Source organism: Cervus canadensis, chromosome X (assembly GCF_019320065.1).
Source record: "Cervus canadensis isolate Bull #8, Minnesota chromosome X, ASM1932006v1, whole genome shotgun sequence".
NCBI lineage: Eukaryota > Metazoa > Chordata > Mammalia > Artiodactyla > Cervidae > Cervus > Cervus canadensis.
Window position 1 is genome coordinate 6593230 of NC_057419.1, and position 10704 is coordinate 6603933.

At 50.1% G+C, this 10704-nt stretch overlaps 1 long non-coding RNA gene across 1 annotated transcript; it reads right to left on the bottom strand.

The window, feature by feature from the left end:
- Window positions 1–644: 644 nt before the first annotated feature.
- LOC122434849 lies at window positions 645–9956 on the bottom strand. The gene is made up of 5 exons (XR_006267476.1): window positions 9487–9956; window positions 8266–8855; window positions 3486–3712; window positions 2670–2719; window positions 645–2404 (listed from the first exon to the last, which is right to left on the bottom strand). It is a non-coding gene; the product is annotated as an uncharacterized LOC122434849 (long non-coding RNA).
- Between the last annotated feature and the right edge of the window lie 748 nt (window positions 9957–10704).

Here is a 10704-nt window from a genome sequence, read left to right on the forward strand (position 1 = left end):
TAACGGGGAGATGGAAAAGGTGTTGCTTCCTCAGCCGTGAAGGCAGAAGAACACAGGGAAACCTCCTGGGGCCCTTTAGGAATTTTGGTGTGGCATCAAGGCTGTCTGCATTCTGCATTGTCTGGCCAACTTGGCTGCATCCTTTCACTTTTTTTTTCAGATCCTTCACTTAATCCATATTTGGATGTTGCCAGTGATGTTTCAGGAAGACTGTAGAATATTATTAGAACGCACATATTTCGCAGCGAAAATCATACCTTTTGTTTGTTAACACATTGTAAGATGCATGCACACACTCACACACACACACATTATGAAGGTTAATTTTCTGTGTCTTGACTGGCCCACAAAGTGCCCAGATATTTGGTAAAACATGATTCTGCCTGTGTCTGGTAGAGAGTGTTTCTGAATGAGATTCACATTTTTAAAATTTTTCACACTGAAGTGCAGTTTATTTATAATGTTGCCATCCCCCGTGGCTCAGACGGTACAGAATCTGCCTGCAATGCAGGACGGCTGGGTTCTATCCCTGGATCAGGAAGACGGATCCCTGGAGGAGGGCATGGCAACCCACTCCAGTGTTCTTGCCTGGAGGATCCCATGGGCAGAGGAGCCTGGCGGGGCCATAAAGAGTCAGACACGACTGAGTGATGAACATTTTCATTTTCACTGGAGTTTCATAGTTGATTTACAATGTTGTGTTAGCTTCCAGCGTACAGCAAAGTGGTTCAGTTACACATCTATGCTCTTTCAGATTCTTTCCCACTAACGGGTTATTACAGGATATCGAACGTAGCTCCCCGTGGCCTACAGTAGGGCCTGTGGGATGAGATTAACACTGGAGCCGGGAGACAGAGTCAAGCAGACTGCCCTCCCCAGGGCGGGTGGGCCTGGTCCGACCAGTTGACGGCCTGCTCCAACAGGGCAGGGACACACGCCTATGGATCTGGGCACTGGGGCAGAGGAGGATGTGATCCAAGACTCCATGGAGGAACCTCTTGTGCTCCTACCGCAGGGGATGTGGGTTGGATCCCTGGTTGGGGAAAACGTCACATGCCACGCCGCGACCTAGCCTGTGCGTCCAGCTGTCAGCCCAGGCACCCAGAGCTGCTACACAACCAGAGAAGACACCGGAATAAGAAACACACGCACCACAGTGAGAAACCCGTGCACCCACTCACCACAACCAAGAGTTGCTCCCGCTCGCCACGACCGCAGAGAGCCCCCAAACGGCAGCAAAGAGCCAGCGCAACCAAAAACAAATAAAAATTATAAAAGAAACATAAAATAGAATCCACGAGGGCGTGGCTTGTATCTTGAGCCAACTCGCTTCACGTCTGTACCACATGCCATTCTGCAATCATTTCACACTCGGCATATCCCACCCTGCCGCCCACAAACACACGGGTGGATTGCAGGTTTCAATATCAGAGACGTGACTCCGAGAACAGGCTAACACGTGGACAGACAGGCAAGGGATTCTCCAGAGTTGCTACCCATGAGGGCAACTTCTGGGTCACCTTCAGCTTTGCAAGATGTCGCCCAGCGGACTTCCAAAGCGATTGTACCAACGCACAGTCCTGGCGGCAAGGGACGAGAGCTATCACCGTTTGCACAAGCACCAGCAGAGGGTTTGGACCCAAGGGCAGAGGGCTTGCCTGCTGACTCAGAGGGTAAAGAATGAGTCTGCAACACAGATGACCTGGGTTCGATCCCTGGGCCGGGAAGACCCCCTGGAGAAGGGAACAGCTACGAACTCCAGCCTTCTTGCCTGGAGAATCCCCCTTGGACAGAGGAGCCTGAAGGGCTTACAGTCCACGGGGTCGCAAAGAGTCGGACACGAACGACCAGCTAACACGTTCATTTTCACAGTCGCTGCTCACTGATAGCATGCTCAGTGATACCACACCGAGATGAGCATCTCAGCTTGAGGACACATCCCACCTGCTCTTAAGGGTTCGACGTGTCTTGTGTGGTGACGTTCCGGCCAGGGGAAGGATGCACTCCGTGGAAACCTCCCGTGGGTGGTAAGCGTGCATGTGTTTCAGCTGTTTCAGCTGGATGGCGTTCAAGCAACAGACACACAAACACCAACAGCAAGGAAGCAACAAATGAAAACAGGGGGGACCTTGGGAGGCAGGTGTTGAAGATGGCACAGGACCAGTTTGGCAAGGATGCTGGGCCTGTCACTCACCACTTGGAAGCAGTCGACCCAAGCAGGAACACCTGGAGCGGATGAGTCATTGAAACGAGAAGTCGGCTGCGACTTACTGCGGTAAGTTGACAAAATTCTGGGGCGTCTTTGTCAAAGCAGTTGGCATCACTCTCACCAAGAAAGCCCCTGACGTCTTAAGTGGTTCCATCTCTTGGGCTTTGCTGGTGGTTCAGCGGGTAAAGAATCTGCCTGCAAGGCAGGAGACCCGGGTTCAGTCTCTGGGTTGGCAAGATTCCCTGGAGGACGAAATGACAACCCACTCCAGTATTCTGCCCTGGAGAATCCCATGGATTGAGGAGCCTGGTGGGCTAGAGTCCATGGGGTCGCAGAGAGTCAAACATGACTGAGCGACTCACGCCTTCTTTTCCTGCACCTCCAAAGATAGCAAGCTGCATCCCAAAGAAAGTGTCTCATTTTCAAACATGACTGGTTCACTTTTCCATGGGTTACTCACCTACCTGAGTCCTCTTTTGGGAAGCCTGATTCTGCTTCTCCTTTGCTCACCTAGAAAATGTAAAATAAATGTAAGGAAACATGAGAATATGCACATTGTTGGTGTTGTTTAGTCTCTAAGTCCTGTCCGACTCTTTGCAACCCTGTGGACTGTAGCCCACCAGGCTCCTCTGTCCATGGGATTCTCCAGGCAAGAATACTGGAGTGTGTTGCCATGCCCTCCTCCAGGGGATCTTCCCAACCCAGGGATCACACCTGGGTCTCCTGTATTGCAGGTGGATTCTTTCCTATCTGAGTCACTAGGGTCTGTGTGCATATAAATATATCGTAGACTTCTAAAGCTATCCTATGCAGCTGGTGTAGGAGCAGGCGTACATAAACATATATACCAATTTGGGGCAATTTTACAGCATTTAGCTCTTTCATATCTGGGGTTTTTAGAACTTCTAGGGAGCACCATGTCCAGGATAAATGGATTTGTACCCTGACTCTGAAGGACACTCGACTGGTGTACAGAATTTTCTGTGGGTATCCATGTACCTTTGTTGCTGAGGATGTTTTTGTTCACTCGCTCAGCCATGCCCACCTCTTTGCGACCCCACAGACTGCAGTACGCCAGGCCTCCCTGTCCATCACCATCTCCCAGAGCTTGCTCAAACTCACGTCCATCCAGTTGGTGATACCATCCAACCATCTCATCTTCTGTTGTCCCCTTCTCCTCCCGCCCTCAATGTTTCCCAGCATCAGGGACTTTTCCAATGAGTCAGTTCTTCGCATCAGGTGGCCAAAGAATCAGAGCGTCAGCATCAGTTCTTACAGTGAATATTCAGGGCTGATCTCCTTTAGGATGGACTGGTTGGATCTCCTTGCAGTCCAAGGGACTCTCAAGAGTCTTCTCCAACGCCCCTGGGGGCTTCGATTATCCTCGGAGACCCCTGGCTGGTGAGAAGAGGCAGCTTCCTTTCTCTGTCCAACGGGCATCTGTGAAACAGCTTGACTTGTAATGAATGCAAAACCATCTCAGCGAGAGGAAAAAAATAGAACCTTAAAAAAAAAAAAAAAAAAAAGGGATTTCAGTTCCGGATGCTCTGATCTCCTGACAATCTGAGACCTGAAGTCATAGACTGATCATCCCACTCGGCGTCTGAGGTTTCGACGTCTCCATAAAAAGTCACTGATCCTGACCTCCCAGTTCACAGACCACAGGTATTAAGGATGTTTGCACAAGACGAGGCTGCCAGAAAACTCACACACGTGTGCAGCGGACTTGGCTCGGATGCGGGAAAAAGAGGCTGTCTAAACACGGCCCCCTCACATGCTGCAGAGGGCCAACCGTTGCTGAAACAGTTGGAGTCCCTTCGTGGAGCTCACAGGAGGTACGCCTGCCGCAGAACCACATGGGTTCTGGGTGCTGTGCAGTGCTGGGCTTTGTCCAAGCAGCCTGGGACACGGAGCCAGTAACTTTCAGTCCTCTCTTGTCCAGGCAGGCAAGTGGGAAGGGGTCACCTGCCTGCAAGTGGCAGACGGTGGGAGGTCTGGGCCTCCGAAATCATGGGAGCCAACTACTCAGAAGAGATTCCATCTCTCTCTGTAGACGGATGGATGGATATGACGGATGGATGGATAGATATGATGGATGGATGGATGGATGGATAGATAGAGATGATGGATAGACAAGATATGATGGATAGATGTATAGGTAGATATGATGGATGGATGGATGGATAAATATGATGGATGGATGGATAGATACATAAAAAGACAGCTAGATAGATGATAGGTTGGTGTTGCAAGTTGTGTCTGACTCTTTGCAACCCCATGGACTGCAGCACGCCAGGCCTCCCTGTCCATCACAGTCTCCCGGAGCTTGCTCAAACTCAGGTCCATCGAGTCAGTGATGCCATCCAACCATCTCATCCTCTGTCGTCCCCTTCTCCTCCGGCCCTCAATCTTTCCCAAGCATCAGGGTCTTTTCTAATCACTCGGGTCTTTCCATCAGGTGGCCAAAGAATCGGAGTTTCAGATGAGTCCTTCCAATGGATATTCAGGACTGATTTCCTTTAGGATGGACTGGTTGGATCTCCTTGCAGTCCAAGGGACTCTCAAGGGTCTTCTCCAACACCACAGACGGCGGACTGATGTCAATGTCTGGCAAAACCACTACAATATTGTAAAGTAAGTAGCCTCCAATTAAAATTAATTAATTACTTAACATTGTAAAAAATTAATTAATTAAAAAAAAGCATCTATTCTTCAGTGCTCAGCTTTCTTCATGGTCCAACTCTCACATTTGTACATGACTACTAGAAAAACTCTAGCTTGACTATACAGACCTTTGTCTGCAAAGTGACGTCCTAGCATTTGAATACGCTGTCTGGGTTTGTTGTAGTTTTCCTTCCTGGGAATTTCAGCAGAAACCTTAAGAAACAAGTAGTTGCTCCTTGTTTGTGGCACTGGGATGACACCTTTTCCTGCGGAAGTCTCGTATGGAGGACTCCACAGACGTCATCCCCTGATGCTTTTCCACCTTTGGGGACACCTCGTCTGCAACGCTTACGCCACCCCTGACAGACCCCACCTGTTGCCATCAACAGGCATGTCCCTAAAGAAATCCCCTTTTCCCTGTATTAGTCATGTTAGTCGCTCAGTTGTGTCCGACTCTTTGCGACCCCATGAAATTAAAAGACGCTTGCTCCCTGGAAGGAAAGTTATGACCCACCTAGACAGCATATTAAAAAGCAGAGACATCACTTTGTCGACAAAGGTCCGTCTAGTCAAGGCTATGGTTTTTCCAGTGGTCATGTATGGATGTGAGATTTGGACCATAACGAAAGCTGAGCGCTGAAAAACTGATGCTTTTGAACTGTGGTGTTCATTGGAGGGATTGATGTTGAAGCTGAAACTCCAATACTTCAGCCAACTGATGCAAAGAGCTGACTCACTGGAAAAGACCCTGATGCTGGGAGAGATTGAGGGTGGGAGGAGAAGGGGACGACAGAGGATGAGATGGTTGGATGGCATCACCGACTCGATGGACATGAGTTTGGGTAGACTCTGGGAGTTGGTGAAGGACAGGGAAGCCTGGTGTGCTGAGGTTCATGGGGTCTCAAATAGTCAGACACGAATGAGTGACTGAACTGGACTAGACTGTAGCTTGCCTGGTTCCTCTGTCCGTGGGATTCTCCAGGCAGGAATCCTGGAGTGGGTTGTCATGCCCTCCTCCAGGGGATCTTCCCGACCCAGGGACTTTTCCCCTGTCAGTAGCATCACACAGCCATACTCTGCACAGCTTTCACGGGTGTGAGTCATCTCCTTTTGGAAGCCTCGGTCCATCCCTCTTCCTCCCTCAGAGCATCCAGGCCACCGTGCCCGCTCCCTGCCAAACTCCCACAAATGGAGATAATCCTAATTGCTACATGGATTACCGTAAATTCCCATTTCGCAAGAACTTAAACCCGGAGGGCAGCCCTGGAGCCCAGAGGGACAGCATCGTGGGTGATTTAGGAGCAGCATTAAGGAGGTGATTGATGGGGAAACATCTCCAAGCAGGGAGCTGAGAGGATGCAGGCGGGATTGTGGAAGCGGCTGTGGCGTCAGGAAGGAGACAAAACATGAAGCGCAAGCATCGTCTCTAGGGTTCGTGGGCGTCTCGGGTCCCAGAGACGAGATATGTAGGTATTAGATGATAGGTAGGTAGGCAGATAGGTAGATAGCAGATAGATCCATATGAGAGGTAGACAGACAGACAGACAGGTAATAAGACAGATGATAGGTAGATATGATAGGTAGGTAGATGGGCTTCCCTGGAAGCTCAGTTGGTAAAGAATCAGCCTGCAATGCAGGAGACCCCAGTTCAATGCCTGGCTCGGGACGATCCCCTGGAGAAGGGAGAGGCTACCCACTCCAGTATTCTTGGGCTTCCCTTGTGGCTTAGACGGTAAAGAATCTGCCTGCAATGTGGGAGACCTGGGTTCGATCCCTGAGTTTCGAAGATCCCCGGGAGGAGGAAATGGCAACCCACTCCAGTATTCTGGCCTGGAGAATCCCATGGACAGAGGAGCCTGGCGGGCCACAGTCCATGGGGTCACAAAGAGTTGGACGCAGCTAAGCATACCCAGGCACAAAGGTAGACAGACACACAGATTAGATTAGATAGACAGACAGATAGATAGATAAGACATATGGTAGCTAAGATGATAGATATGATAGGTAGGTAGACAGACAAACAGACCCACAGACAGATAGATAAGATAAATGACAATTAAGGTGAATAACAGGTATGATACACAGGTGAAGTGAAATGAAAGTCGCTCAGTCGTGTCTGACTCTTTGCGACCCCGGTGGACTATACCGTCCATGGAGTTCTCCAGGCCAGAATACTGGAGTGGGTAGCCTTTCCCTTCTCCAGGAGATCTTCCCAACCTAGAGACTGAACCCAGGCCTCCCCCATCAGTAAAGAAATCCAGGGAGATTCTTTACTAGCTGAGCCACACGGGAAGCCCGATACACAGGTAGGTAGGTATTCATAGATAGGTAGACAGACAAATAGAGAGATAGATGGATAGATAGATAGATGCTAGGCAAGATGACAGATAGATGTGGTAGGTGGGTAGTTCGGTAGATAAGATAGATGATAGATAAGACAGATGATAGACAGATAGATACAATAGGTAGGGAGGTAGAGAGACATACAGACAGACAGAGAAGAGAGACCGATAAGATAGATGATAGAAAAAAAAAAGATAGATGATAGATAAGACAGATGATAGACAGATAGATACACTAGGTAGGGAGGTAGATAGACATACAGACAGACAGAGAAGAGAGGCCGACAGATAGAGACAAAGGGAGAATCATCAACACACACCAGAGGTCACACCCCCTCTTGGTCTAAGCAGGTGTCATCTCCTGCTAATAAGGCAAGATGGGCTCTCCTCCCAGAGTCTCAACGACGAGAACATCACCTCCTAGGTGCAGGCAGCCGTTGGTAGTCATTCCAGATACAAGAGGGAGGGGCTGGGGGAAAAGAACCATCGGTTTCCTACAACTCCTATGAGTAAGTGAAAGCCGCTCAGTCATGTCCAACCATCTGCGACCCCAGGGACTGCAGCCCCGCCAGGCTCCTCTGTCCAGGGGATTCTCCAGGCACGGATACTGGAGTGGGTTGCCATGCCCTCCTCCAGGGGAATCTTCCCGACCCAGGGGGAGGGAACCCACGTCTCCTGCATGGACAGGTGGATGCTTTACCCCCGAGCCACCTGGGACGTCTTGTAGATCAAACTTAGAAACCTGATGCGTTAAAAATTCTCAGTTTGCTGGCACACCCACTTCAGCAGAACTGATGACACCCCCTTGCCCCCACCACCACCATAAATAGTAATGACGCCTCTGAAAGCAACCCCTAGTCCCCGTGAGCGAGGGGGCTTCACACCACCTCCTACTGCGTCTCGCCTGCCCGCAGGAGACGACCACGTGCTTCTCGTTTGCTCCTGGAAGAAAAACGTCTCCAGGCTGTTAGTAACGGAGCTCCAGGCTTTCCACACGGAAAGGATGATCTGGAGCTCCAACGCGTTTGGAAAATCACTCTCAAGGCTGACCTCGCCCGTCGTCGACGTCTTCTGGCAGAGGGTGTTCCAGTTCCGCTCGGCAGACACACCAGACCGACGTGGAAGGCTGTGTGCTCTCCGCCGACGCGGAGGAGCGCCGACCTGGATCTGAAGGTTGAGTGTCTGTTTCCAGTTCTCTGCCGGTGACCTGCCTCGATCCCTCGGCATTTCCAGAGCCTCCCGGTTCCCAGGCAACAGCCCGGGCAGGGCGGGTGTCTGGATGGACAAGGACTTCCCGGAGGGTCAGAGTTCAGCAATCAAGGACCAGAAGGGTTCAGGAGACATCATGGTTCCATTCTGAGAGCACGTTTGCAAAGGCTGTCCCTCCTCATGGTCACCTTCACGCTCGCTTTTCAAACCTGGTGTGCATCCGGAAAAAAAGGGCACGCTGATTCGAAAAGATAACACGCGCCTCGATGTTCACGGCAGCACGGTGTACAACAGTGAAAACACGGAAGTTAGCACCTGAGTGTCCATCAGCAGATGAAGGGATTAGGAAGATGTGGTGCATATGTGCGGTGGAATATTACGCAGCCATGAAAAAGAACAGAGTCACGCCATCCGCGGCAACGTGGGTCAACCTAGGGAATATCACACTACGTGAAGGCAGACAGAGAACGACAAATACTCTACGTTGTCACTTAAATGCGGAATCTAAGAAGGAAATAAAACAAATGAACAAATATGCCAACACAGAAAGAGACCCACAGATATTGCCAGTGGGGAGAGGGAAGGGGTAAAGGCAAGATAGCTGATGGGGAATACAAGGGACAAGCTACTATGTACAAAATAGATAAGTTAGAAGGATACATTGTACTTGCAATAATACGCTAAAGGATGCGCTAAAGGGGAATAGAGGCAATATTTTATAATAACCTTAAATGGAGTGTGAAAGTGAAAGTGAAGTTGCTCAGTCATGTCTGACTCTTTGCAAACCTGTGGACTGTAGCCCACCAGGCTCCTCCGTCTATGGGATTCTCCAGGCCAGGAGTGGGTTGATATTTCCTTCTCCAGGGGATCTTTCCAACCCAGGGGTCGAACCCAGGTCTCCCGCATTGCAGGCAGACGCTTCAACCTCTGAGCCATCTGTAACAATTACGAATCACTATGTCGTGCGCCTTAAAGTAATATAAGATTGCAAACCAACTATGCCTCCATAAAAAACTAAATCGTAAATACATAAAAGCCAAAATAACAAAATAAAATTCTAACCTTGAATAGCTGGGATTTTCAGGCAGGGCTGAGCTCTGCAAAGACTTCTCCCAAAAAACATCACGTTCCCAGATTCTAGAGACTGGGACCTGATGTGTTTTCGGACACGGACTCAGGCCATGAGAGAAACAAGCTGTCACAATTTTGAAGGGTTACGCTTTTTTAATGAGTACCAGTCCCATCACTGTTTAGCGAAGACGGGCGCGTGGCTGGGTCGTGACCGTCTGTTTCTCTGCTGGAACGCAAACAAAACAGGGTCAGAATGAAAACGACCTTCGGGAGTTTGCCCTTCAGCATCTACAGACGTGTCTGAGAGGCCCCGGGGGGACAAGGCAGGATCCGTTGTGGCTGTTTAGTCACTCAGTCGTGCCCGACTCTTTGCGACCCCGGGGACTGTAGCCCCGCCAGGCTCCTCTGTCCATGGGGATTCCCCGGGCAAGGATACTGGAGCGCGTTGCCATGTCCTCCTCCAGGGCATCTTCCTGATCCACGGCTCGAACCCACCTCTCTTGCGCCTCCTGCATTGGCAGGCAGGTTCTTTACCAACTGTAAGTAAGCATGCGTGCCACAACTACTGAAGCCCACACACCCCAGAGCTCTCGTTCCACACGACGAGAAACCCCCTCGACGAGAAACCCATGCACCCCAACTAGAGAGTCGGTCGTCCCCAGTCACCGCAACTAGAGGAAGGCCCACGGACAGCAAATGAACAGCACAGCCAACAATAACCAGATATAAAAGGCAAAGGACTGTGAACTCTCCAAGCAAAAAAAGAAAATCTTTAACAGCCTCTGAAAGACAGCAACACCTTCAAGATAACCAGCTTCTCTCAAAGTAGCAAATAAAACACTGCTACGGAAGAAGCTGGAGGAGGAAATGGCCACCCACTCCAGTATTTCTGCCTGGAAGAGTCCCCCGGACCGGGGAGCCTGGCGGGCTACAGTCCACGGGGGTTGCAGAGAGTTGGACACAACACACACGCAAACCAAAGTGAGAAAGATGAACAAATCCTAAAAGATTCTGACAGGATTCCAAGGGAAACACTCTCTTTCTTTTTAAACTTCTCACATCTGGAGCTTCCAGAATCTGTCCATTGAGCATATTTCAAAAATAATGGACGCATCCGCAGCCTCTCCATATGAATTCAAGATGCCCTGATGAGGTGCTGTAGGCTTGGCTCTCGTTCCTTGAGAGAGGACGGTTTATTGAAGAGGAGGG